At 46.7% G+C, this 24,642-nt stretch overlaps 13 non-coding genes across 13 annotated transcripts; all 13 read left to right on the top strand.

Moving 5' to 3' along the window:
* Positions 1 to 656: 656 nt before the first annotated feature.
* trnav-cac (transfer RNA valine (anticodon CAC)) lies at positions 657 to 729 on the top strand. Its single transcript has one exon. It is a non-coding gene; the product is annotated as a tRNA-Val (tRNA).
* Positions 730 to 3,788: 3,059 nt separating this feature from the next.
* trnav-cac (transfer RNA valine (anticodon CAC)) lies at positions 3,789 to 3,861 on the top strand. Its single transcript has one exon. It is a non-coding gene; the product is annotated as a tRNA-Val (tRNA).
* Positions 3,862 to 6,920: 3,059 nt separating this feature from the next.
* Positions 6,921 to 6,993, top strand: trnav-cac (transfer RNA valine (anticodon CAC)). The gene has a single exon. It is a non-coding gene; the product is annotated as a tRNA-Val (tRNA).
* A 1,649-nt stretch (positions 6,994 to 8,642) lies between these two features.
* Positions 8,643 to 8,724, top strand: trnal-cag (transfer RNA leucine (anticodon CAG)). The gene has a single exon. It is a non-coding gene; the product is annotated as a tRNA-Leu (tRNA).
* Positions 8,725 to 10,052: 1,328 nt separating this feature from the next.
* trnaa-cgc (transfer RNA alanine (anticodon CGC)) lies at positions 10,053 to 10,125 on the top strand. Its single transcript has one exon. It is a non-coding gene; the product is annotated as a tRNA-Ala (tRNA).
* Positions 10,126 to 11,774: 1,649 nt separating this feature from the next.
* Positions 11,775 to 11,856, top strand: trnal-cag (transfer RNA leucine (anticodon CAG)). Its single transcript has one exon. It is a non-coding gene; the product is annotated as a tRNA-Leu (tRNA).
* Positions 11,857 to 13,184: 1,328 nt separating this feature from the next.
* trnaa-cgc (transfer RNA alanine (anticodon CGC)) lies at positions 13,185 to 13,257 on the top strand. Its single transcript has one exon. It is a non-coding gene; the product is annotated as a tRNA-Ala (tRNA).
* Positions 13,258 to 15,196: 1,939 nt separating this feature from the next.
* Positions 15,197 to 15,278, top strand: trnal-cag (transfer RNA leucine (anticodon CAG)). The gene has a single exon. It is a non-coding gene; the product is annotated as a tRNA-Leu (tRNA).
* Positions 15,279 to 16,606: 1,328 nt separating this feature from the next.
* trnaa-cgc (transfer RNA alanine (anticodon CGC)) lies at positions 16,607 to 16,679 on the top strand. The gene has a single exon. It is a non-coding gene; the product is annotated as a tRNA-Ala (tRNA).
* A 1,648-nt stretch (positions 16,680 to 18,327) lies between these two features.
* trnal-cag (transfer RNA leucine (anticodon CAG)) lies at positions 18,328 to 18,409 on the top strand. The gene has a single exon. It is a non-coding gene; the product is annotated as a tRNA-Leu (tRNA).
* A 1,328-nt stretch (positions 18,410 to 19,737) lies between these two features.
* trnaa-cgc (transfer RNA alanine (anticodon CGC)) lies at positions 19,738 to 19,810 on the top strand. Its single transcript has one exon. It is a non-coding gene; the product is annotated as a tRNA-Ala (tRNA).
* A 1,649-nt stretch (positions 19,811 to 21,459) lies between these two features.
* Positions 21,460 to 21,541, top strand: trnal-cag (transfer RNA leucine (anticodon CAG)). The gene has a single exon. It is a non-coding gene; the product is annotated as a tRNA-Leu (tRNA).
* Positions 21,542 to 22,868: 1,327 nt separating this feature from the next.
* Positions 22,869 to 22,941, top strand: trnav-cac (transfer RNA valine (anticodon CAC)). Its single transcript has one exon. It is a non-coding gene; the product is annotated as a tRNA-Val (tRNA).
* The last annotated feature ends 1,701 nt before the right edge of the window (positions 22,942 to 24,642 follow it).

Genomic DNA, 24,642 nt, shown 5'->3' with positions numbered 1-24,642 from the left:
CAGTAAAGGATTGTGCCACAGACTGCGACGGCAAGCTCCGCTAAAAAGTAATCCTTTAAAGCAGGTGTAAGCAACACAACGTTTTTGGGGGACACCGCGTGGAAACAGATCCTTCGGTGTATCTCGTCCATGCTCAGTACATAGCCAAATATAAACAAGTCCGGTTCCCCAGTATTTGGCCCCAAACCCTCTCAACCCATCCTATCCAGAAACTCATGCAATTTTCTGAGCCTCCTCCGCTTCCTCTGGTAGCTCATTCGATACACGCACAACCTTCTGTGTGGGAAATGTGCCTCAGGTCCTTTGTCAATTTCAGCCCACTCACCTTAAACCTATGCTCTCGAGTTTTCAACTCACCCCAACTTGGGTAAAACACGTAAATACTCAGTTTCCAACCCTTCCATTAGATCATGTCGCAGTCGTTACGCTGCAGGGAAAGTCGTCCCAGCCTAGTCCACCTCGCCCTACGGTCCAAACATTGACCACATCCTTGTCTATGTTTTATCATCAATTTCACGTGTCTTTTTTTAAATGTTTTGAAGATGTCAATTACGCTGGACAACAACGAGCTATTGGAAACAGAAAGGTGAAACGAAGAATGGCTTCAACTTTCAGTGCTGGATGCCCCTGAGCTGCCGGACGGGCGGCTGCGGCTTGTTTCTGTAGTGTAGTGGTCATCACGTTCGCCTCACACGCGAAAGGTCCCCAGTTCGAAACTGGGCAGAAACTGCTTTGTTCTTCAACGGCAGCCTTTTACATGGGCAAGAACGGTGCTTTCTTGCTTGCTTTCCCATCTGCAAACCTGCCTACGAAGTTGCTTGAACAAATCTGCTCGCGTAGTGAAATGTAATGCAATTCCATTTAATGACTGTGCAAAGAAATGTAAAGTTTTTATCCAAACTGGTTCTGATCAAATGCAATTCTGTTTGAGAGTGTAGTTACCCCCTTCTGATTCTTCTACGAAAAGCAGTACCGCATTTGCATTCCTTGCGCAGGCGGCTCGGTTCAAAGACAGGGAAGAAGCTGATGCGCTGGTGTCACAGTGCACCACGGATTCCTGAACTTGTCTGTCTGTTAAATGTCCCCCAAAGGCGTCTCTGAAAGGCCTCGTTTGGAAGCTGTCTGTCGTTATTCAACGTACGAGAATTGGCACCAGAGGTCCTGAATCATGTTTTGGAGCAGTTCGCACTTGAGTGGCTCTTTCAATCAGCAACAGCAATGAAAGAAATTACACTCTCAGAGGAACCTCTGGACCTGTGATTTCATGGTGTCGCTCGTATTAAGGTGCGCCCCGAGACCTAAGCCACGTTGTAACTGAAACGGAGGAATCGACAGAGAGGTTACAGAATGACATCGCATCCATTTGGTATTCTTGAAATCACTGAGGAGCAGGAAAATGTAAACGGGGAAGTCGAGTGGGGAAGTCAGGCAGTTGCAGCTCTGGAGAAACTCCTTCTTTGTGACTCACTCAGCAACCAGACACGTGAAGGTGACTCAGAGGCGTGAGAGCTCTTCACATCGAGAACAAAAAGCAATCAAGGGCAGTTAGCACCTCTTCCGGAGTGGGGGTGGGGTGAGGTAATTACCTTTTGACTTTGTTACTATGTTGAGAAACTGCCTTTTAGATTGTAGTGAACAGAAACTGCATTTCTAATAAGCACCATGGAATTGAGCAAAATTTATTGAGTCGCTTCTCGTCGATTCCCACACAGGTTTCCAACTCAGTTGCTATCCATGTGGCTGATGTCCAGGAGTGAACATCTCTGCAGCAAATTGCACGGTTAGGGTAAAAGGCAAGGAAAGTGGCATCTAGAACTGGCTCCGAGGTCAGAGCATCCTCACAATGTAATCTGCCGTTCTCGAATAGGAATGCGACCTCCGGTTTTAGGGTGGAATACATTGTTTGGGACTCTTTTTCTGCAAAACAGGCACAGTGACTGAAATTACGCTGCACGGTATGATGTGGAACACGGCTTTGTGCATTTTCCCTGTAGTCCGGTGTGCTTCATGTTCCGTGTAAACGTGAAACTTGCCCTGTTTCAAGCAATGGGTGAAATCATTTAGCAAAGCAAGAATCGAAATTGCAGTAATGTCAAGCAGCTCGTGGTTATTTGACCAAATCATAACCGAACATATATTCTCACAGATACATTTGGAGCTGAAAGGAGTCTGAGAAGATAGACTCAGCTTACCATTGAGTTTTGTCTGGATTGATGGGCTCTCATTATCTGCTGCGAAATTGATATTGTAGACGGGCACATCCCAGCAGCTGTGCGAGTCGGAGAGGGATCATGGAACCATTTTCATGTGACTTGGCATCTGTTGTTATGCAGGAGAGCACAGTTGGAAACGCAAGAAAATGGTGCGCGCGGCCGGCTGGTAGTGTGGCCGAGCGGTCTAAGGCGCTGGATCCAGGTTCCAGTCTCGAAAGGGGCGTGGGTTCGGATCCCACCACTGCCATTTCTGCAGATCAACTCCAACGCTGCAGCTTGTTAAAATGCTGTTTCTGTCCCCACTGTATTGATGTTGAAAACAAAAGTAAAATGGCGTTGCTTCCCGGGGAATTAACTGTGGTGTGGGATAGTGCCGAATATTTCAAAGTGTCTCTGTCTGTCATGATCGTGTTCGCCTCCCGCGCAGAAAATCGCAAGCAGCTGTGCTGTTCCAGGCAAGTTGAGCTTGTACTGGAACCGAATGGAGACCGGTATTTCATCGCTGTTGTGAAACAAAGTCCCTGGGTGACTCGACTCGTCGTTATTTGGTTTTTCGGCCAATGGGAAAATCGTTCCAACGAATTTCGATGTGATATGTTGTTGAATTTCTCCCATTTGTGAGATTACTTTATAAATCATGCCCTCGGACTGTCTCACATTTAGCATTCATGCATCTCTGTGTCTGAAAATGCATTAGGTATGCCAGCTTTGTTTGTGTTCCGTGTTAAATGCTTTCTGTTTTGCGATTCGCTCAATACTTTACGAGTTAACAGCGTTTCTGAGGAAACTTCCAGCTGCAAAAGTCCTTAACTGAGGATCTGGGAAAATTTCACAGAGTATGGTCAGTCGGAGCAAAAGTAAGGAAGTCGTTCCTTTCTGCAGTGTTTCGCAATACTACCTTTCCCGTGAGCATCGAACACAGTAAAGGATTGTGCCACAGACTGCGACGGCAAGCTCCGCTAAAAAGTAATCCTTTAAAGCAGGTGTAAGCAACACAACGTTTTTGGGGGACACCGCGTGGAAACAGATCCTTCGGTGTATCTCGTCCATGCTCAGTACATAGCCAAATATAAACAAGTCCGGTTCCCCAGTATTTGGCCCCAAACCCTCTCAACCCATCCTATCCAGAAACTCATGCAATTTTCTGAGCCTCCTCCGCTTCCTCTGGTAGCTCATTCGATACACGCACAACCTTCTGTGTGGGAAATGTGCCTCAGGTCCTTTGTCAATTTCAGCCCACTCACCTTAAACCTATGCTCTCGAGTTTTCAACTCACCCCAACTTGGGTAAAACACGTAAATACTCAGTTTCCAACCCTTCCATTAGATCATGTCGCAGTCGTTACGCTGCAGGGAAAGTCGTCCCAGCCTAGTCCACCTCGCCCTACGGTCCAAACATTGACCACATCCTTGTCTATGTTTTATCATCAATTTCACGTGTCTTTTTTTAAATGTTTTGAAGATGTCAATTACGCTGGACAACAACGAGCTATTGGAAACAGAAAGGTGAAACGAAGAATGGCTTCAACTTTCAGTGCTGGATGCCCCTGAGCTGCCGGACGGGCGGCTGCGGCTTGTTTCTGTAGTGTAGTGGTCATCACGTTCGCCTCACACGCGAAAGGTCCCCAGTTCGAAACTGGGCAGAAACTGCTTTGTTCTTCAACGGCAGCCTTTTACATGGGCAAGAACGGTGCTTTCTTGCTTGCTTTCCCATCTGCAAACCTGCCTACGAAGTTGCTTGAACAAATCTGCTCGCGTAGTGAAATGTAATGCAATTCCATTTAATGACTGTGCAAAGAAATGTAAAGTTTTTATCCAAACTGGTTCTGATCAAATGCAATTCTGTTTGAGAGTGTAGTTACCCCCTTCTGATTCTTCTACGAAAAGCAGTACCGCATTTGCATTCCTTGCGCAGGCGGCTCGGTTCAAAGACAGGGAAGAAGCTGATGCGCTGGTGTCACAGTGCACCACGGATTCCTGAACTTGTCTGTCTGTTAAATGTCCCCCAAAGGCGTCTCTGAAAGGCCTCGTTTGGAAGCTGTCTGTCGTTATTCAACGTACGAGAATTGGCACCAGAGGTCCTGAATCATGTTTTGGAGCAGTTCGCACTTGAGTGGCTCTTTCAATCAGCAACAGCAATGAAAGAAATTACACTCTCAGAGGAACCTCTGGACCTGTGCTTTCATGGTGTCGCTCGTATTAAGGTGCGCCCCGAGACCTAAGCCACGTTGTAACTGAAACGGAGGAATCGACAGAGAGGTTACAGAATGACATCGCATCCATTTGGTATTCTTGAAATCACTGAGGAGCAGGAAAATGTAAACGGGGAAGTCGAGTGGGGAAGTCAGGCAGTTGCAGCTCTGGAGAAACTCCTTCTTTGTGACTCACTCAGCAACCAGACACGTGAAGGTGACTCAGAGGCGTGAGAGCTCTTCACATCGAGAACAAAAAGCAATCAAGGGCAGTTAGCACCTCTTCCGGAGTGGGGGTGGGGTGAGGTAATTACCTTTTGACTTTGTTACTATGTTGAGAAACTGCCTTTTAGATTGTAGTGAACAGAAACTGCATTTCTAATAAGCACCATGGAATTGAGCAAAATTTATTGAGTCGCTTCTCGTCGATTCCCACACAGGTTTCCAACTCAGTTGCTATCCATGTGGCTGATGTCCAGGAGTGAACATCTCTGCAGCAAATTGCACGGTTAGGGTAAAAGGCAAGGAAAGTGGCATCTAGAACTGGCTCCGAGGTCAGAGCATCCTCACAATGTAATCTGCCGTTCTCGAATAGGAATGCGACCTCCGGTTTTAGGGTGGAATACATTGTTTGGGACTCTTTTTCTGCAAAACAGGCACAGTGACTGAAATTACGCTGCACGGTATGATGTGGAACACGGCTTTGTGCATTTTCCCTGTAGTCCGGTGTGCTTCATGTTCCGTGTAAACGTGAAACTTGCCCTGTTTCAAGCAATGGGTGAAATCATTTAGCAAAGCAAGAATCGAAATTGCAGTAATGTCAAGCAGCTCGTGGTTATTTGACCAAATCATAACCGAACATATATTCTCACAGATACATTTGGAGCTGAAAGGAGTCTGAGAAGATAGACTCAGCTTACCATTGAGTTTTGTCTGGATTGATGGGCTCTCATTATCTGCTGCGAAATTGATATTGTAGACGGGCACATCCCAGCAGCTGTGCGAGTCGGAGAGGGATCATGGAACCATTTTCATGTGACTTGGCATCTGTTGTTATGCAGGAGAGCACAGTTGGAAACGCAAGAAAATGGTGCGCGCGGCCGGCTGGTAGTGTGGCCGAGCGGTCTAAGGCGCTGGATCCAGGTTCCAGTCTCGAAAGGGGCGTGGGTTCGGATCCCACCACTGCCATTTCTGCAGATCAACTCCAACGCTGCAGCTTGTTAAAATGCTGTTTCTGTCCCCACTGTATTGATGTTGAAAACAAAAGTAAAATGGCGTTGCTTCCCGGGGAATTAACTGTGGTGTGGGATAGTGCCGAATATTTCAAAGTGTCTCTGTCTGTCATGATCGTGTTCGCCTCCCGCGCAGAAAATCGCAAGCAGCTGTGCTGTTCCAGGCAAGTTGAGCTTGTACTGGAACCGAATGGAGACCGGTATTTCATCGCTGTTGTGAAACAAAGTCCCTGGGTGACTCGACTCGTCGTTATTTGGTTTTTCGGCCAATGGGAAAATCGTTCCAACGAATTTCGATGTGATATGTTGTTGAATTTCTCCCATTTGTGAGATTACTTTATAAATCATGCCCTCGGACTGTCTCACATTTAGCATTCATGCATCTCTGTGTCTGAAAATGCATTAGGTATGCCAGCTTTGTTTGTGTTCCGTGTTAAATGCTTTCTGTTTTGCGATTCGCTCAATACTTTACGAGTTAACAGCGTTTCTGAGGAAACTTCCAGCTGCAAAAGTCCTTAACTGAGGATCTGGGAAAATTTCACAGAGTATGGTCAGTCGGAGCAAAAGTAAGGAAGTCGTTCCTTTCTGCAGTGTTTCGCAATACTACCTTTCCCGTGAGCATCGAACACAGTAAAGGATTGTGCCACAGACTGCGACGGCAAGCTCCGCTAAAAAGTAATCCTTTAAAGCAGGTGTAAGCAACACAACGTTTTTGGGGGACACCGCGTGGAAACAGATCCTTCGGTGTATCTCGTCCATGCTCAGCACATAGCCAAATATAAACAAGTCCGGTTCCCCAGTATTTGGCCCCAAACCCTCTCAACCCATCCTATCCAGAAACTCATGCAATTTTCTGAGCCTCCTCCGCTTCCTCTGGTAGCTCATTCGATACACGCACAACCTTCTGTGTGGGAAATGTGCCTCAGGTCCTTTGTCAATTTCAGCCCACTCACCTTAAACCTATGCTCTCGAGTTTTCAACTCACCCCAACTTGGGTAAAACACGTAAATACTCAGTTTCCAACCCTTCCATTAGATCATGTCGCAGTCGTTACGCTGCAGGGAAAGTCGTCCCAGCCTAGTCCACCTCGCCCTACGGTCCAAACATTGACCACATCCTTGTCTATGTTTTATCATCAATTTCACGTGTCTTTTTTTTAATGTTTTGAAGATGTCAATTACGCTGGACAACAACGAGCTATTGGAAACAGAAAGGTGAAACGAAGAATGGCTTCAACTTTCAGTGCTGGATGCCCCGGAGCTGCGGGACGGGCGGCTGCGGCTTGTTTCTGTAGTGTAGTGGTCATCACGTTCGCCTCACACGCGAAAGGTCCCCAGTTCGAAACTAGGCAGAAACTGCTTTGTTCTTCAACGGCAGCCTTTTACATGGGCAAGAACGGTGCTTTCTTGCTTGCTTTCCCATCTGCAAACCTGCCTTCGAAGTTGCTTGAACAAATCTGCTCGCGTAGTGAAATGTAATGCAATTCCATTTAATGACTGTGCAAAGAAATGTAAAGTTTTTATCCAAACTGGTTCTGATCATATGCAATTCTGTTTGAGAGTGTAGTTACCCCCTTCTGATTCTTCTACGAAAAGCAGTACCGCATTTGCATTCCTTGCGCAGGCGGCTCGGTTCAAAGACAGGGAAGAAGCTGATGCGCTGGTGTCACAGTGCACCACGGATTCCTGAACTTGTCTGTCTGTTAAATGTCCCCCAAAGGCGTCTCTGAAAGGCCTCGTTTGGAAGCTGTCTGTCGTTATTCAACGTACGAGAATTGGCACCAGAGGTCCTGAATCATGTTTTGGAGCAGTTCGCACTTGAGTGGCTCTTTCAATCAGCAACAGCAATGAAAGAAATTACACTCTCAGAGGAACCTCTGGACCTGTGCTTTCATGGTGTCGCTAGTATTAAGGTGCGCCCCGAGACCTAAGCCACGTTGGAACTGAAACGGAGGAATCGACAGAGAGGTTACAGAATGACATCGCATCCATTTGGTATTCTTGAAATCACTGAGGAGCAGGAAAATGTAAACGGGGAAGTCGAGTGGGGAAGTCAGGCAGTTGCAGCTCTGGAGAAACTCCTTCTTTGTGACTCACTCAGCAACCAGACACGTGAAGGTGACTCAGAGGCGTGAGAGCTCTTCACATCGAGAACAAAAAGCAATCAAGGGCAGTTAGCACCTCTTCCGGAGTGGGGGTGGGGTGAGGTAATTACCTTTTGACTTTGTTACTATGTTGAGAAACTGCCTTTTAGATTGTAGTGAACAGAAACTGCATTTCTAATAAGCACCATGGAATTGAGCAAAATTTATTGAGTCGCTTCTCGTCGATTCCCACACAGGTTTCCAACTCAGTTGCTATCCATGTGGCTGATGTCCAGGAGTGAACATCTCTGCAGCAAATTGCACGGTTAGGGTAAAAGGCAAGGAAAGTGGCATCTAGAACTGGCTCCGAGGTCAGAGCATCCTCACAATGTAATCTGTCGTTCTCGAATAGGAATGCGACCTCCGGTTTTAGGGTGGAGTACATTGTTTGGGACTCTTTTTCTGCAAAACAGGCACAGTGACTGAAATTACGCTGCACGGTATGATGTGGAACACGGCTTTGTGCATTTTCCCTGTAGTCCGGTGTGCTTCATGTTCCGTGTAAACGTGAAACTTGCCCTGTTTCAAGCAATGGGTGAAATCATTTAGCAAAGCAAGAATCGAAATTGCAGTAATGTCAAGCAGCTCGTGGTTATTTGACCAAATCATAACCGAACATATATTCTCACAGATACATTTGGAGCTGAAAGGAGTCTGAGAAGATAGACTCAGCTTACCATTGAGTTTTGTCTGGATTGATGGGCTCTCATTATCTGCTGCGAAATTGATATTGTAGACGGGCACATCCCAGCAGCTGTGCGAGTCGGAGAGGGATCATGGAACCATTTTCATGTGACTTGGCATCTGTTGTTATGCAGGAGAGCACAGTTGGAAACGCAAGAAAATGGTGCGCGCGGCCGGCTGGTAGTGTGGCCGAGCGGTCTAAGGCGCTGGATCCAGGTTCCAGTCTCGAAAGGGGCGTGGGTTCGGATCCCACCACTGCCATTTCTGCAGATCAACTCCAACGCTGCAGCTTGTTAAAATGCTGTTTCTGTCCCCACTGTATTGATGTTGAAAACAAAAGTAAAATGGCTTTGCTTCCCGGGGAATTAACTGTGGTGTGGGATAGTGCCGAATATTTCAAAGTGTCTCTGTCTGTCATGATCGTGTTCGCCTCCCGCGCAGAAAATCGCAAGCAGCTGTGCTGTTCCAGGCAAGTTGAGCTTGTACTGGAACCGAATGGAGACCGGTATTTCATCGCTGTTGTGAAACAAAGTCCCTGGGTGACTCGACTCGTCGTTATTTGGTTTTTCGACCAATGGGAAAATCGTTCCAACGAATTTCGATGTGATATGTTGTTGAATTTCTCCCATTTGTGAGATTACTTTATAAATCATGCCCTCGGACTGTCTCACATTTAGCATTCATGCATCTCTGTGTCTGAAAATGCATTAGGTATGCCAGCTTTGTTTGTGTTCCGTGTTAAATGCTTTCTGTTTTGCGATTCGCTCAATACTTTACGAGTTAACAGCGTTTCTGAGGAAACTTCCAGCTGCAAAAGTCCTTAACTGAGGATCTGGGAAAATTTCACAGAGTATGGTCAGTCGGAGCAAAAGTAAGGAAGTCGTTCCTTTCTGCAGTGTTTCGCAATACTACCTTTCCCGTGAGCATCGAACACAGTAAAGGATTGTGCCACAGACTGCGACGGCAAGCTCCGCTAAAAAGTAATCCTTTAAAGCAGGTGTAAGCAACACAACGTTTTTGGGGGACACCGCGTGGAAACAGATCCTTCGGTGTATCTCGTCCATGCTCAGCACATAGCCAAATATAAACAAGTCCGGTTCCCCAGTATTTGGCCCCAAACCCTCTCAACCCATCCTATCCAGAAACTCATGCAATTTTCTGAGCCTCCTCCGCTTCCTCTGGTAGCTCATTCGATACACGCACAACATTCTGTGTGGGAAATGTGCCTCAGGTCCTTTGTCAATTTCAGCCCACTCACCTTAAACCTATGCTCTCGAGTTTTCAACTCACCCCAACTTGGGTAAAACACGTAAATACTCAGTTTCCAACCCTTCCATTAGATCATGTCGCAGTCGTTACGCTGCAGGGAAAGTCGTCCCAGCCTAGTCCACCTCGCCCTACGGTCCAAACATTGACCACATCCTTGTCTATGTTTTATCATCAATTTCACGTGTCTTTTTTTTAATGTTTTGAAGATGTCAATTACGCTGGACAACAACGAGCTATTGGAAACAGAAAGGTGAAACGAAGAATGGCTTCAACTTTCAGTGCTGGATGCCCCTGAGCTGCCAGACGTGCGGTTGCGGCTTGTTTCTGTAGTGTAGTGGTCATCACGTTCGCCTCGCACGCGAAAGGTCCCCAGTTCGAAACTGGGCAGAAACTGCTTTGTTCTTCAACGGCAGCCTTTTACATGGGCAAGAACGGTGCTTTCTTGCTTGCTTTCCCATCTGCAAACCTGCCTTCGAAGTTGCTTGAACAAATCTGCTCGCGTAGTGAAATGTAATGCAATTCCATTTAATGACTGTGCAAAGAAATGTAAAGTTTTTATCCAAACTGGTTCTGATCATATGCAATTCTGTTTGAGAGTGTAGTTACCCCCTTCTGATTCTTCTACGAAAAGCAGTACCGCATTTGCATTCCTTGCGCAGGCGGCTCGGTTCAAAGACAGGGAAGAAGCTGATGCGCTGGTGTCACAGTGCACCACGGATTCCTGAACTTGTCTGTCTGTTAAATGTCCCCCAAAGGCGTCTCTGAAAGGCCTCGTTTGGAAGCTGTCTGTCGTTATTCAACGTACGAGAATTGGCACCAGAGGTCCTGAATCATGTTTTGGAGCAGTTCGCACTTGAGTGGCTCTTTCAATCAGCAACAGCAATGAAAGAAATTACACTCTCAGAGGAACCTCTGGACCTGTGCTTTCATGGTGTCGCTAGTATTAAGGTGCGCCCCGAGACCTAAGCCACGTTGGAACTGAAACGGAGGAATCGACAGAGAGGTTACAGAATGACATCGCATCCATTTGGTATTCTTGAAATCACTGAGGAGCAGGAAAATGTAAACGGGGAAGTCGAGTGGGGAAGTCAGGCAGTTGCAGCTCTGGAGAAACTCCTTCTTTGTGACTCACTCAGCAACCAGACACGTGAAGGTGACTCAGAGGCGTGAGAGCTCTTCACATCGAGAACAAAAAGCAATCAAGGGCAGTTAGCACCTCTTCCGGAGTGGGGGTGGGGTGAGGTAATTACCTTTTGACTTTGTTACTATGTTGAGAAACTGCCTTTTAGATTGTAGTGAACAGAAACTGCATTTCTAATAAGCACCATGGAATTGAGCAAAATTTATTGAGTCGCTTCTCGTCGATTCCCACACAGGTTTCCAACTCAGTTGCTATCCATGTGGCTGATGTCCAGGAGTGAACATCTCTGCAGCAAATTGCACGGTTAGGGTAAAAGGCAAGGAAAGTGGCATCTAGAACTGGCTCCGAGGTCAGAGCATCCTCACAATGTAATCTGTCGTTCTCGAATAGGAATGCGACCTCCGGTTTTAGGGTGGAGTACATTGTTTGGGACTCTTTTTCTGCAAAACAGGCACAGTGACTGAAATTACGCTGCACGGTATGATGTGGAACACGGCTTTGTGCATTTTCCCTGTAGTCCGGTGTGCTTCATGTTCCGTGTAAACGTGAAACTTGCCCTGTTTCAAGCAATGGGTGAAATCATTTAGCAAAGCAAGAATCGAAATTGCAGTAATGTCAAGCAGCTCGTGGTTATTTGACCAAATCATAACCGAACATATATTCTCACAGATACATTTGGAGCTGAAAGGAGTCTGAGAAGATAGACTCAGCTTACCATTGAGTTTTGTCTGGATTGATGGGCTCTCATTATCTGCTGCGAAATTGATATTGTAGACGGGCACATCCCAGCAGCTGTGCGAGTCGGAGAGGGATCATGGAACCATTTTCATGTGACTTGGCATCTGTTGTTATGCAGGAGAGCACAGTTGGAAACGCAAGAAAATGGTGCGCGCGGCCGGCTGGTAGTGTGGCCGAGCGGTCTAAGGCGCTGGATCCAGGTTCCAGTCTCGAAAGGGGCGTGGGTTCGGATCCCACCACTGCCATTTCTGCAGATCAACTCCAACGCTGCAGCTTGTTAAAATGCTGTTTCTGTCCCCACTGTATTGATGTTGAAAACAAAAGTAAAATGGCTTTGCTTCCCGGGGAATTAACTGTGGTGTGGGATAGTGCCGAATATTTCAAAGTGTCTCTGTCTGTCATGATCGTGTTCGCCTCCCGCGCAGAAAATCGCAAGCAGCTGTGCTGTTCCAGGCAAGTTGAGCTTGTACTGGAACCGAATGGAGACCGGTATTTCATCGCTGTTGTGAAACAAAGTCCCTGGGTGACTCGACTCGTCGTTATTTGGTTTTTCGGCCAATGGGAAAATCGTTCCAACGAATTTCGATGTGATATGTTGTTGAATTTCTCCCATTTGTGAGATTACTTTATAAATCATGCCCTCGGACTGTCTCACATTTAGCATTCATGCATCTCTGTGTCTGAAAATGCATTAGGTATGCCAGCTTTGTTTGTGTTCCGTGTTAAATGCTTTCTGTTTTGCGATTCGCTCAATACTTTACGAGTTAACAGCGTTTCTGAGGAAACTTCCAGCTGCAAAAGTCCTTAACTGAGGATCTGGGAAAATTTCACAGAGTATGGTCAGTCGGAGCAAAAGTAAGGAAGTCGTTCCTTTCTGCAGTGTTTCGCAATACTACCTTTCCCGTGAGCATCGAACACAGTAAAGGATTGTGCCACAGACTGCGACGGCAAGCTCCGCTAAAAAGTAATCCTTTAAAGCAGGTGTAAGCAACACAACGTTTTTGGGGGACACCGCGTGGAAACAGATCCTTCGGTGTATCTCGTCCATGCTCAGCACATAGCCAAATATAAACAAGTCCGGTTCCCCAGTATTTGGCCCCAAACCCTCTCAACCCATCCTATCCAGAAACTCATGCAATTTTCTGAGCCTCCTCCGCTTCCTCTGGTAGCTCATTCGATACACGCACAACATTCTGTGTGGGAAATGTGCCTCAGGTCCTTTGTCAATTTCAGCCCACTCACCTTAAACCTATGCTCTCGAGTTTTCAACTCACCCCAACTTGGGTAAAACACGTAAATACTCAGTTTCCAACCCTTCCATTAGATCATGTCGCAGTCGTTACGCTGCAGGGAAAGTCGTCCCAGCCTAGTCCACCTCGCCCTACGGTCCAAACATTGACCACATCCTTGTCTATGTTTTATCATCAATTTCACGTGTCTTTTTTTTAATGTTTTGAAGATGTCAATTACGCTGGACAACAACGAGCTATTGGAAACAGAAAGGTGAAACGAAGAATGGCTTCAACTTTCAGTGCTGGATGCCCCTGAGCTGCCAGACGTGCGGTTGCGGCTTGTTTCTGTAGTGTAGTGGTCATCACGTTCGCCTCGCACGCGAAAGGTCCCCAGTTCGAAACTGGGCAGAAACTGCTTTGTTCTTCAACGGCAGCCTTTTACATGGGCAAGAACGGTGCTTTCTTGCTTGCTTTCCCATCTGCAAACCTGCCTTCGAAGTTGCTTGAACAAATCTGCTCGCGTAGTGAAATGTAATGCAATTCCATTTAATGACTGTGCAAAGAAATGTAAAGTTTTTATCCAAACTGGTTCTGATCATATGCAATTCTGTTTGAGAGTGTAGTTACCCCCTTCTGATTCTTCTACGAAAAGCAGTACCGCATTTGCATTCCTTGCGCAGGCGGCTCGGTTCAAAGACAGGGAAGAAGCTGATGCGCTGGTGTCACAGTGCACCACGGATTCCTGAACTTGTCTGTCTGTTAAATGTCCCCCAAAGGCGTCTCTGAAAGGCCTCGTTTGGAAGCTGTCTGTCGTTATTCAACGTACGAGAATTGGCACCAGAGGTCCTGAATCATGTTTTGGAGCAGTTCGCACTTGAGTGGCTGTTTCAATCAGCAACAGCAATGACAGAAATTACACTCTCAGAGGAACCTCTGGACCTGTGATTTCATGGTGTCGCTCGTATTAAGGTGCGCCCCGAGACCTAAGCCACGTTGGAACTGAAACGGAGGAATCGACAGAGAGGTTACAGAATGACATCGCATCCATTTGGTATTCTTGAAATCACTGAGGAGCAGGAAAATGTAAACGGGGAAGTCGAGTGGGGAAGTCAGGCAGTTGCAGCTCTGGAGAAACTCCTTCTTTGTGACTCACTCAGCAACCAGACACGTGAAGGTGACTCAGAGGCGTGAGAGCTCTTCACATCGTGAACAAAAAGCAATCAAGGGCAGTTAGCACCTCTTCCGGAGTGGGGGTGGGGTGAGGTAATTACCTTTTGACTTTGTTACTATGTTGAGAAACTGCCTTTTAGATTGAAGTGAACAGAAACTGCATTTCTAATAAGCACCATGGAATTGAGCAAAATTTATTGAGTCGCTTCTCGTCGATTCCCACACAGGTTTCCAACTCAGTTGCTATCCATGTGGCTGATGTCCAGGAGTGAACATCTCTGCAGCAAATTGCACGGTTAAGGTAAAAGGCAAGGAAAGTGTCATCTCGAACTGGCTCCGAGGTCAGAGCATCGTCACAATGTAATCTGTCGTTCTCGGATTGGAATGCGACCTCCGGTTTTAGGGTGGAGTACATTGTTTGGGACTCTTTTTCTGCAAAACAGGCACAGTGACTGAAATTACGCTGCACGGTATGATGTGGAACACGGCTTTGTGCATTTTCCCTGTAGTCCGGTGTGCTTCATGTTCCGTGTAAACGTGAAACTTGCCCTGTTTCAAGCAATGGGTGAAATCATTTAGATTAGATTAGATTAGATTAGATTACTTACAGTGTGGAAACAGGCCCTTCGGCCCAACAAGTCCACACCGCCCCACCGAAGCGTAACCCACCCATACCCCTACCCCTACCCCTACCCCGACATCTACATCTACCCCTTACCTAACACTACGGGCAATTTAGCATGGCCAATTCACCTGACCTGCACATCTTTGGACTGTGGGAGGAAACCGGAGCACCCGGAGGAAACCCACGCAGACACGGGGAGAACCTGCAAACTCCACACAGTCAGTCGCCTCAGGCGGGAATTTAGAAAAGCAAGAATCGAAATTGCAGTAATGTCAAGCAGCTCGTGGTTATTTGACCAAATCATAACCGAACATATATTCTCACAGATACATTTGGAGCTGAAAGGAGTCTGAGAAGATAGACTCAGCTTACCATTGAGTTTTGTCTGGATTGATGGGCTCTCATTATCTGCTGCGAAATTGATATTGTAGACGGGCACATCCCAGCAGCTGTGCGAGTCGGAGAGGGATCATGGAACCATTTTCATGTGACTTGGCATCTGTTGTTATGCAGGAGAGCACAGTTGGAAACGCAAGAAAATGGTGCGCGCGGCCGGCTGGTAGTGTGGCCGAGCGGTCTAAGGCGCTGGATCCAGGTTCCAGTCTCGAAAGGGGCGTGGGTTCGGATCCCACCACTGCCATTTCTGCAGATCAACTCCAACGCTGCAGCTTGTTAAAATGCTGTTTCTGTCCCCACTGTATTGATGTTGAAAACAAAAGTAAAATGGCTTTGCTTCCCGGGGAATTAACTGTGGTGTGGGATAGTGCCGAATATTTCAAAGTGTCTCTGTCTGTCATGATCGTGTTCGCCTCCCGCGCAGAAAATCGCAAGCAGCTGTGCTGTTCCAGGCAAGTTGAGCTTGTACTGGAACCGAATGGAGACCGGTATTTCATCGCTGTTGTGAAACAAAGTCCCTGGGTGACTCGACTCGTCGTTATTTGGTTTTTCGGCCAATGGGAAAATCGTTCCAACGAATTTCGATGTGATATGTTGTTGAATTTCTCCCATTTGTGAGATTACTTTATAAATCATGCCCTCGGACTGTCCCACATTTAGCATTCATGCATCTCTGTGTCTGAAAATGCATTAGGTATGCCAGCTTTGTTTGTGTTCCGTGTTAAATGCTTTCTGTTTTGCGATTCGCTCAATACTTTACGAGTTAACAGCGTTTCTGAGGAAACTTCCAGCTGCAAAAGTCCTTAACTGAGGATCTGGGAAAATTTCACAGAGTATGGTCAGTCGGAGCAAAAGTAAGGAAGTCGTTCCTTTCTGCAGTGTTTCGCAATACTACCTTTCCCGTGAGCATCGAACACAGTAAAGGATTGTGCCACAGACTGCGACGGCAAGCTCCGCTAAAAAGTAATCCTTTAAAGCAGGTGTAAGCAACACAACGTTTTTGGGGGACACCGCGTGGAAACAGATCCTTCGGTGTATCTCGTCCATGCTCAGCACATAGCCAAATATAAACAAGTCCGGTTCCCCAGTATTTGGCCCCAAACCCTCTCAACCCATCCTATCCAGAAACTCATGCAATTTTCTGAGCCTCCTCCGCTTCCTCTGGTAGCTCATTCCATACACGCACAACCTTCTGTGTGGGAAATGTGCCTCAGGTCCTTTGTCAATTTCAGCCCACTCACCTTAAACCTATGCTCTCGAGTTTTCAACTCACCCCAACTTGGGTAAAACACGTAAATACTCAGTTTCCAACCCTTCCATTAGATCATGTCGCAGTCGTTACGCTGCAGGGAAAGTCGTCCCAGCCTAGTCCACCTCGCCCTACGGTCCAAACATTGACCACATCCTTGTCTATGTTTTATCATCAATTTCACGTGTCTTTTTTTTAATGTTTTGAAGATGTCAATTACGCTGGACAACAACGAGCTATTGGAAACAGAAAGGTGAAACGAAGAATGGCTTCAACTTTCAGTGCTGGATGCCCCTGAGCTGCCAGTCGGGCGGTTGCGGCTTGTTTCTGTAGTGTAGTGGTCATCACGTTCGCCTCGCTCGCGAAAGGTCCCCAGTTCGAAACTGGGCAGAAACTGCTTTGTTCTTCAACGGCAGCCTTTTACATGGGCAAGAACGGTGCTTTCTTGCTTGCTTTCCCATCTGCAAACCTGCCTTCGAAGTTGCTTGAACAAATCTGCTCGCGTAGTGAAATGTAATGCAATTCCATTTAATGACTGTGCAAAGAAATGTAAAGTTTTTATCCAAACTGGTTCTGATCATATGCAATTCTGTTTGAGAGTGTAGTTACCCCCTTCTGATTCTTCTACGAAAAGCAGTACCGCATTTGCATTCCTTGCGCAGGCGGCTCGGTTCAAAGACAGGGAAGAAGCTGATGCGCTGGTGTCACAGTGCACCACGGATTCCTGAACTTGTCTGTCTGTTAAATGTCCCCCAAAGGCGTCTCTGAAAGGCCTCGTTTGGAAGCTGTCTGTCGTTATTCAACGTACGAGAATTGGCACCAGAGGTCCTGAATCATGTTTTGGAGCAGTTCGCACTTGAGTGGCTGTTTCAATCAGCAACAGCAATGAAAGACATTACACTCTCAGAGGAAACTCTGGACCTGTGCTTTCATGGTGTCGCTAGTATTAAGGTGCGCCAGAGACCTAAGCCACGTTGGAACTGAAACGGAGGAATCGACAGAGAGGTTACAGAATGACATCGCATCCATTTGGTATTCTTGAAATCACTGAGGAGCAGGAAAATGTAAACGGGGAAGTCGAGTGGGGAAGTCAGGCAGTTGCAGCTCTGGAGAAACTCCTTCTTTGTGACTCACTCAGCAACCAGACACGTGAAGGTGACTCAGAGGCGTGAGAGCTCTTCACATCGAGAACAAAAAGCAATCAAGGGCAGTTAGCACCTCTTCCGGAGTGGGGGTGGGGTGAGGTAATTACCTTTTGACTTTGTTACTATGTTGAGAAACTGCCTTTTAGATTGTAGTGAACAGAAACTGCATTTCTAATAAGCACCATGGAATTGAGCAAAATTTATTGAGTCGCTTCTCGTCGATTCCCACACAGGTTTCCAACTCAGTTGCTATCCATGTGGCTGATGTCCAGGAGTGAACATCTCTGCAGCAAATTGCACGGTTAGGGTAAAAGGCACGGAAAGTGTCATCTCGAACAGGCTCCGAGGTCAGAGCATCCTCACAATGTAATCTGTCGTTCTCGGATTGGAATGCGACCTCCGGTTTTAGGGTGGAGAACATTGTTTGGGACTCTTTTTCTGCAAAACAGGCACAGTGACTGAAATTACGCTGCACGATATGATGTGGAACACGGCTTTGTGCATTTTCCCTGTAGTCCGGTGTGCTTCATGTTCCGTGTAAACGTGAAACTTGCCCTGTTTCAAGCAATGGGTGAAATCATTTAGCAAAGCAAGAATCGAAATTGCAGTAATGTCAAGCAGCTCGTGGTTATTTGACCAAATCATAACCGAACATATATTCTCACAGATACATTTGGAGCTGAAAGGAGTCTGAGAAGATAGACTCAGCTTACCATTGAGTTTTGTCTGGATTGATGGGCTCTCATTATCTGCTGCGAAATTGATATTGTAGACGGGCACATCCCAGCAGCTGTGCGAGTCGGAGAGGGATCATGGAACCATTTTCATGTGACTTGGCATCTGTTGTTATGCAGGAGAGCACAGTTGGAAACGCAAGAAAATGGTGCGCGCGGCCGGCTGGTAGTGTGGCCGAGCGGTCTAAGGCGCTGGATCCAGGTTCCAGTCTCGAAAGGGGCGTGGGTTCGGATCCCACCACTGCCATTTCTGCAGATCAACTCCAACGCTGCAGCTTGTTAAAATGCTGTTTCTGTCCCCACTGTATTGATGTTGAAAACAAAAGTAAAATGGCTTTGCTTCCCGGGGAATTAACTGTGGTGTGGGATAGTGCCGAATATTTCAAAGTGTCTCTGTCTGTCATGATCGTGTTCGCCTCCCGCGCAGAAAATCGCAAGCAGCTGTGCTGTTCCAGGCAAGTTGAGCTTGTACTGGAACCGAATGGAGACCGGTATTTCATCGCTGTTGTGAAACAAAGTCCCTGGGTGACTCGACTCGTCGTTATTTGGTTTTTCGGCCAATGGGAAAATCGTTCCAACGAATTTCGATGTGATATGTTGTTGAATTTCTCCCATTTGTGAGATTACTTTATAAATCATGCCCTCGGACTGTCTCACATTTAGCATTCATGCATCTCTGTGTCTGAAAATGCATTAGGTATGCCAGCTTTGTTTGTGTTCCGTGTTAAATGCTTTCTGTTTTGCGATTCGCTCAATACTTTACGAGTTAACAGCGTTTCTGAGGAAACTTCCAGCTGCAAAAGTCCTTAACTGAGGATCTGGGAAAATTTCACAGAGTATGGTCAGTCGGAGCAAAAGTAAGGAAGTCGTTCCTTTCTGCAGTGTTTCGCAATACTACCTTTCCCGTGAGCATCGAACACAGTAAAGGATTGTGCCACAGACTGCGACGGCAAGCTCCGCTAAAAAGTAATCCTTTAAAGCAGGTGTAAGCAACACAACGTTTTTGGGGGACACCGCGTGGAAACAGATCCTTCGGTGTATCTCGTCCATGCTCAGCACATAGCCAAATATAAACAAGTCCGGTTCCCCAGTATTTGGCCCCAAACCCTCTCAACCCATCCTATCCAGAAACTCATGCAATTTTCTGAGCCTCCTCCGCTTCCTCTGGTAGCTCATTCGATACACGCACAACATTCTGTGTGGGAAATGTGCCTCAGGTCCTTTGTCAATTTCAGCCCACTCACCTTAAACCTATGCTCTCGAGTTTTCAACTCACCCCAACTTGGGTAAAACACGTAAATACTCAGTTTCCAACCCTTCCATTAGATCATGTCGCAGTCGTTACGCTGCAGGGAAAGTCGTCCCAGCCTAGTCCACCTCGCCCTACGGTCCAAACATTGACCACATCCTTGTCTATGTTTTATCATCAATTTCACGTGTCTTTTTTTTAATGTTTTGAAGATGTCAATTACGCTGGACAACAACGAGCTATTGGAAACAGAAAGGTGAAACGAAGAATGGCTTCAACTTTCAGTGCTGGATGCCCCTGAGCTGCCAGTCGGGCGGTTGCGGCTTGTTTCTGTAGTGTAGTGGTCATCACGTTCGCCTCGCTCGCGAAAGGTCCCCAGTTCGAAACTGGGCAGAAACTGCTTTGTTCTTCAACGGCAGCCTTTTACATGGGCAAGAACGGTGCTTTCTTGCTTGCTTTCCCATCTGCAAACCTGCCTTCGAAGTTGCTTGAACAAATCTGCTCGCGTAGTGAAATGTAATGCAATTCCATTTAATGACTGTGCAAAGAAATGTAAAGTTTTTATCCAAACTGGTTCTGATCATATGCAATTCTGTTTGAGAGTGTAGTTACCCCCTTCTGATTCTTCTACGAAAAGCAGTACCGCATTTGCATTCCTTGCGCAGGCGGCTCGGTTCAAAGACAGGGAAGAAGCTGATGCGCTGGTGTCACAGTGCACCACGGATTCCTGAACTTGTCTGTCTGTTAAATGTCCCCCAAAGGCGTCTCTGAAAGGCCTCGTTTGGAAGCTGTCTGTCGTTATTCAACGTACGAGAATTGGCACCAGAGGTCCTGAATCATGTTTTGGAGCAGTTCGCACTTGAGTGGCTCTTTCAATCAGCAACAGCAATGAAAGAAATTACACTCTCAGAGGAACCTCTGGACCTGTGATTTCATGGTGTCGCTCGTATTAAGGTGCGCCCCGAGACCTAAGCCACGTTGGAACTGAAACGGAGGAATCGACAGAGAGGTTACAGAATGACATCGCATCCATTTGGTATTCTTGAAATCACTGAGGAGCAGGAAAATGTAAACGGGGAAGTCGAGTGGGGAAGTCAGGCAGTTGCAGCTCTGGAGAAACTCCTTCTTTGTGACTCACTCAGCAACCAGACACGTGAAGGTGACTCAGAGGCGTGAGAGCTCTTCACATCGAGAACAAAAAGCAATCAAGGGCAGTTAGCACCTCTTCCGGAGTGGGGGTGGGGTGAGGTAATTACCTTTTGACTTTGTTACTATGTTGAGAAACTGCCTTTTAGATTGAAGTGAACAGAAACTGCATTTCTAATAAGCACCATGGAATTGAGCAAAATTTATTGAGTCGCTTCTCGTCGATTCCCACATAGGTTTCCAACTCAGTTGCTATCCATGTGGCTGATGTCCAGGAGTGAACATCTCTGCAGCAAATTGCACGGTTAGGGTAAAAGGCAAGGAAAGTGGCATCTAGAACTGGCTCCGAGGTCAGAGCATCGTCACAATGCGATCTGTCGCTCTCGGATTGGAATGCGACCTCCGGTTTTAGGGTGGAGAACATTGTTTGGGACTCTTTTTCTGCAAAACAGGCACAGTGACTGAAATTACGCTGCACGGTATGATGTGGAACACGGCTTTGTGCATTTTCCCTGTAGTCCGGTGTGCTTCATGTTCCGTGTAAACGTGAAACTTGCCCTGTTTCAAGCAATGGGTGAAATCATTTAGCAAAGCAAGAATCGAAATTGCAGTAATGTCAAGCAGCTCGTGGTTATTTGACCAAATCATAACCGAACATATATTCTCACAGATACATTTGGAGCTGAAAGGAGTCTGAGAAGATAGACTCAGCTTACCATTGAGTTTTGTCTGGATTGATGGGCTCTCATTATCTGCTGCGAAATTGATATTGTAGACGGGCACATCCCAGCAGCTGTGCGAGTCGGAGAGGGATCATGGAACCATTTTCATGTGACTTGGCATCTGTTGTTATGCAGGAGAGCACAGTTGGAAACGCAAGAAAATGGTGCGCGCGGCCGGCTGGTAGTGTGGCCGAGCGGTCTAAGGCGCTGGATCCAGGTTCCAGTCTCGAAAGGGGCGTGGGTTCGGATCCCACCACTGCCATTTCTGCAGATCAACTCCAACGCTGCAGCTTGTTAAAATGCTGTTTCTGTCCCCACTGTATTGATGTTGAAAACAAAAGTAAAATGGCTTTGCTTCCCGGGGAATTAACTGTGGTGTGGGATAGTGCCGAATATTTCAAAGTGTCTCTGTCTGTCATGATCGTGTTCGCCTCCCGCGCAGAAAATCGCAAGCAGCTGTGCTGTTCCAGGCAAGTTGAGCTTGTACTGGAACCGAATGGAGACCGGTATTTCATCGCTGTTGTGAAACAAAGTCCCTGGGTGACTCGACTCGTCGTTATTTGGTTTTTCGGCCAATGGGAAAATCGTTCCAACGAATTTCGATGTGATATGTTGTTGAATTTCTCCCATTTGTGAGATTACTTTATAAATCATGCCCTCGGACTGTCCCACATTTAGCATTCATGCATCTCTGTGTCTGAAAATGCATTAGGTATGCCAGCTTTGTTTGTGTTCCGTGTTAAATGCTTTCTGTTTTGCGATTCGCTCAATACTTTACGAGTTAACAGCGTTTCTGAGGAAACTTCCAGCTGCAAAAGTCCTTAACTGAGGATCTGGGAAAATTTCACAGAGTATGGTCAGTCGGAGCAAAAGTAAGGAAGTCGTTCCTTTCTGCAGTGTTTCGCAATACTACCTTTCCCGTGAGCATCGAACACAGTAAAGGATTGTGCCACAGACTGCGACGGCAAGCTCCGCTAAAAAGTAATCCTTTAAAGCAGGTGTAAGCAACACAACGTTTTTGGGGGACACCGCGTGGAAACAGATCCTTCGGTGTATCTCGTCCATGCTCAGCACATAGCCAAATATAAACAAGTCCGGTTCCCCAGTATTTGGCCCCAAACCCTCTCAACCCATCCTATCCAGAAACTCATGCAATTTTCTGAGCCTCCTCCGCTTCCTCTGGTAGCTCATTCGATACACGCACAACATTCTGTGTGGGAAATGTGCCTCAGGTCCTTTGTCAATTTCAGCCCACTCACCTTAAACCTATGCTCTCGAGTTTTCAACTCACCCCAACTTGGGTAAAACACGTAAATACTCAGTTTCCAACCCTTCCATTAGATCATGTCGCAGTCGTTACGCTGCAGGGAAAGTCGTCCCAGCCTAGTCGACCTCGCCCTACGGTCCAAACATTGACCACATCCTTGTCTATATTTTATCATCAATTTCACGTGTCTTTTTTTTATGTTTTGAAGATGTCAATTACGCTGGACAACAACGAGCTATTGGAAACAGAAAGGTGAAACGAAGAATGGCTTCAACTTTCAGTGCTGGTTGCGCCTGAGCTGCCGGACGGGCGGCTGCGGCTTGTTTCTGTAGTGTAGTGGACATCACGTTCGCCTCACACGCGAAAGGTCCCCAGTTCGAAACTGGGCAGAAACTGCTTTGTTCTTCATCGGCAACCTTTTACATGGACAAGAACGGTGCTTTCTTGCTTGCTTGCCCATCTGCAAACCTGCCTCCGAAGTTGCTTGAACAAATCTGCTCGCGTAGTGAAATGTAATGCAATTCCATTTAATGACTGTGCAAAGAATTGTAAAGTTTTTATCCAAACTGGTTCTGATCATATGCAATTCTGTTTGAGAGTGTAGTTACCCCCTTCTGATTCTTCTACGAAAAGCAGTACCGCATTTGCATTCCTTGCGCAGGCGGCTCGGTTCAAAGACAGGGAAGAAGCCGATGCGCTGGTGTCACAGTGCACCACGGATTCCTGAACTTGTCTGTCTGTTAAATGTCCCCCAAAGGCGTCTCTGAAAGGCCTCGTTTGGAAGCTGTCTGTCGTTATTCAACGTACGAGAATTGGCACCAGAGGTCCTGAATCATGTTTTGGAGCAGTTCGCACTTGAGTGGCTCTTTCAATCAGCAACAGCAATGAAAGAAATTACACTCTCAGAGGAACCTCTGGACCTGTGCTTTCATGGTGTCGCTAGTATTAAGGTGCGCCCCGAGACCTAAGCCACGTTGGAACTGAAACGGAGGAATCGACAGAGAGGTTACAGAATGACATCGCATCCATTTGGTTTTCTTGAAATCACTGAGGAGCAGGAAAATGTAAACGGCGAAGTCGAGTGGGGAAGTCAGGCAGTTGCAGCTCTGGAGAAACTCCTTCTTTGTGACTCACTCAGCAACCAGACACGTGAAGGTGACTCAGAGGCGTGAGAGCTCTTCACATCGAGAACAAAAAGCAATCAAGGGCAGTTAGCACCTCTTCCGGAGTGGGGGTGGGGTGAGGTAATTACCTTTTGACTTTGTTACTATGTTGAGAAACTGCCTTTTAGATTGAGGTGAACAGAAAATGCATTTCTAATAAGCACCATGGAATTGAGCAAAATTTATTGAGTCGCTTCTCATCGATTCCCACACAGGTTTCCAACTCAGTTGCTATCCATGTGGCTGATGTCCAGGAGTGAACATCTCTGCAGCAAATTGCACGGTTAAGGTAAAAGGCAATGAAAGTGTCATCTCGAACTGGCCCCGAGGTCAGAGCGTTCTCACAATGTGATCTGTCGCTCTCGAATAGGAATGCGACCTCCGGTTTTAGGGTGGAGAACATTGTTTGGGACTCTTATTCCGCAAAACAGACACAGTGACTGAAATTATGCTGCACGGTATGATGTGGAACACGGCTTTGTGCATTTTCCCTGTAGTCCGGTGTGCTTCATGTTCCGTGTAAACGTGAAACTTGTCCTGTTTCAAGCAATGGGTGAAATCATTTAGCAAAGCAAGAATCGAAATTGCAGTAATGTCAAGCAGCTCGTGGTTATTTGACCAAATCATAACCGAACATATATTCTCACAGATACATTTGGAGCTGAAAAGAGTCTGAGAAGATAGACTCAGCTTACCATTGATTTTTGTCTGGATTGATGGGCTCTCATTATCTGCTGCGAAATTGATATTGTAGACGGGCACATCGCAGCAGCTGTGCGAGTCGGAGAGGGATCATGGAACCCTTTTCGTGTGACTTGGCATCTGTTGTTATGCAGGAGAGCACAGTTTGAAATGCAAAAAATGGCGCGCGCGCCCGGCTGGTAGTGTGGCCGAGCGGTCTAAGGCGCTGAATCCAGATTCCTGTCTCGAAAG

The sequence above is a fragment of the Chiloscyllium punctatum genome, chromosome 13 (genome assembly GCF_047496795.1).
Source record: "Chiloscyllium punctatum isolate Juve2018m chromosome 13, sChiPun1.3, whole genome shotgun sequence".
NCBI lineage: Eukaryota > Metazoa > Chordata > Chondrichthyes > Orectolobiformes > Hemiscylliidae > Chiloscyllium > Chiloscyllium punctatum.
This window is presented reverse-complemented; position numbering and strand designations above follow the sequence as displayed.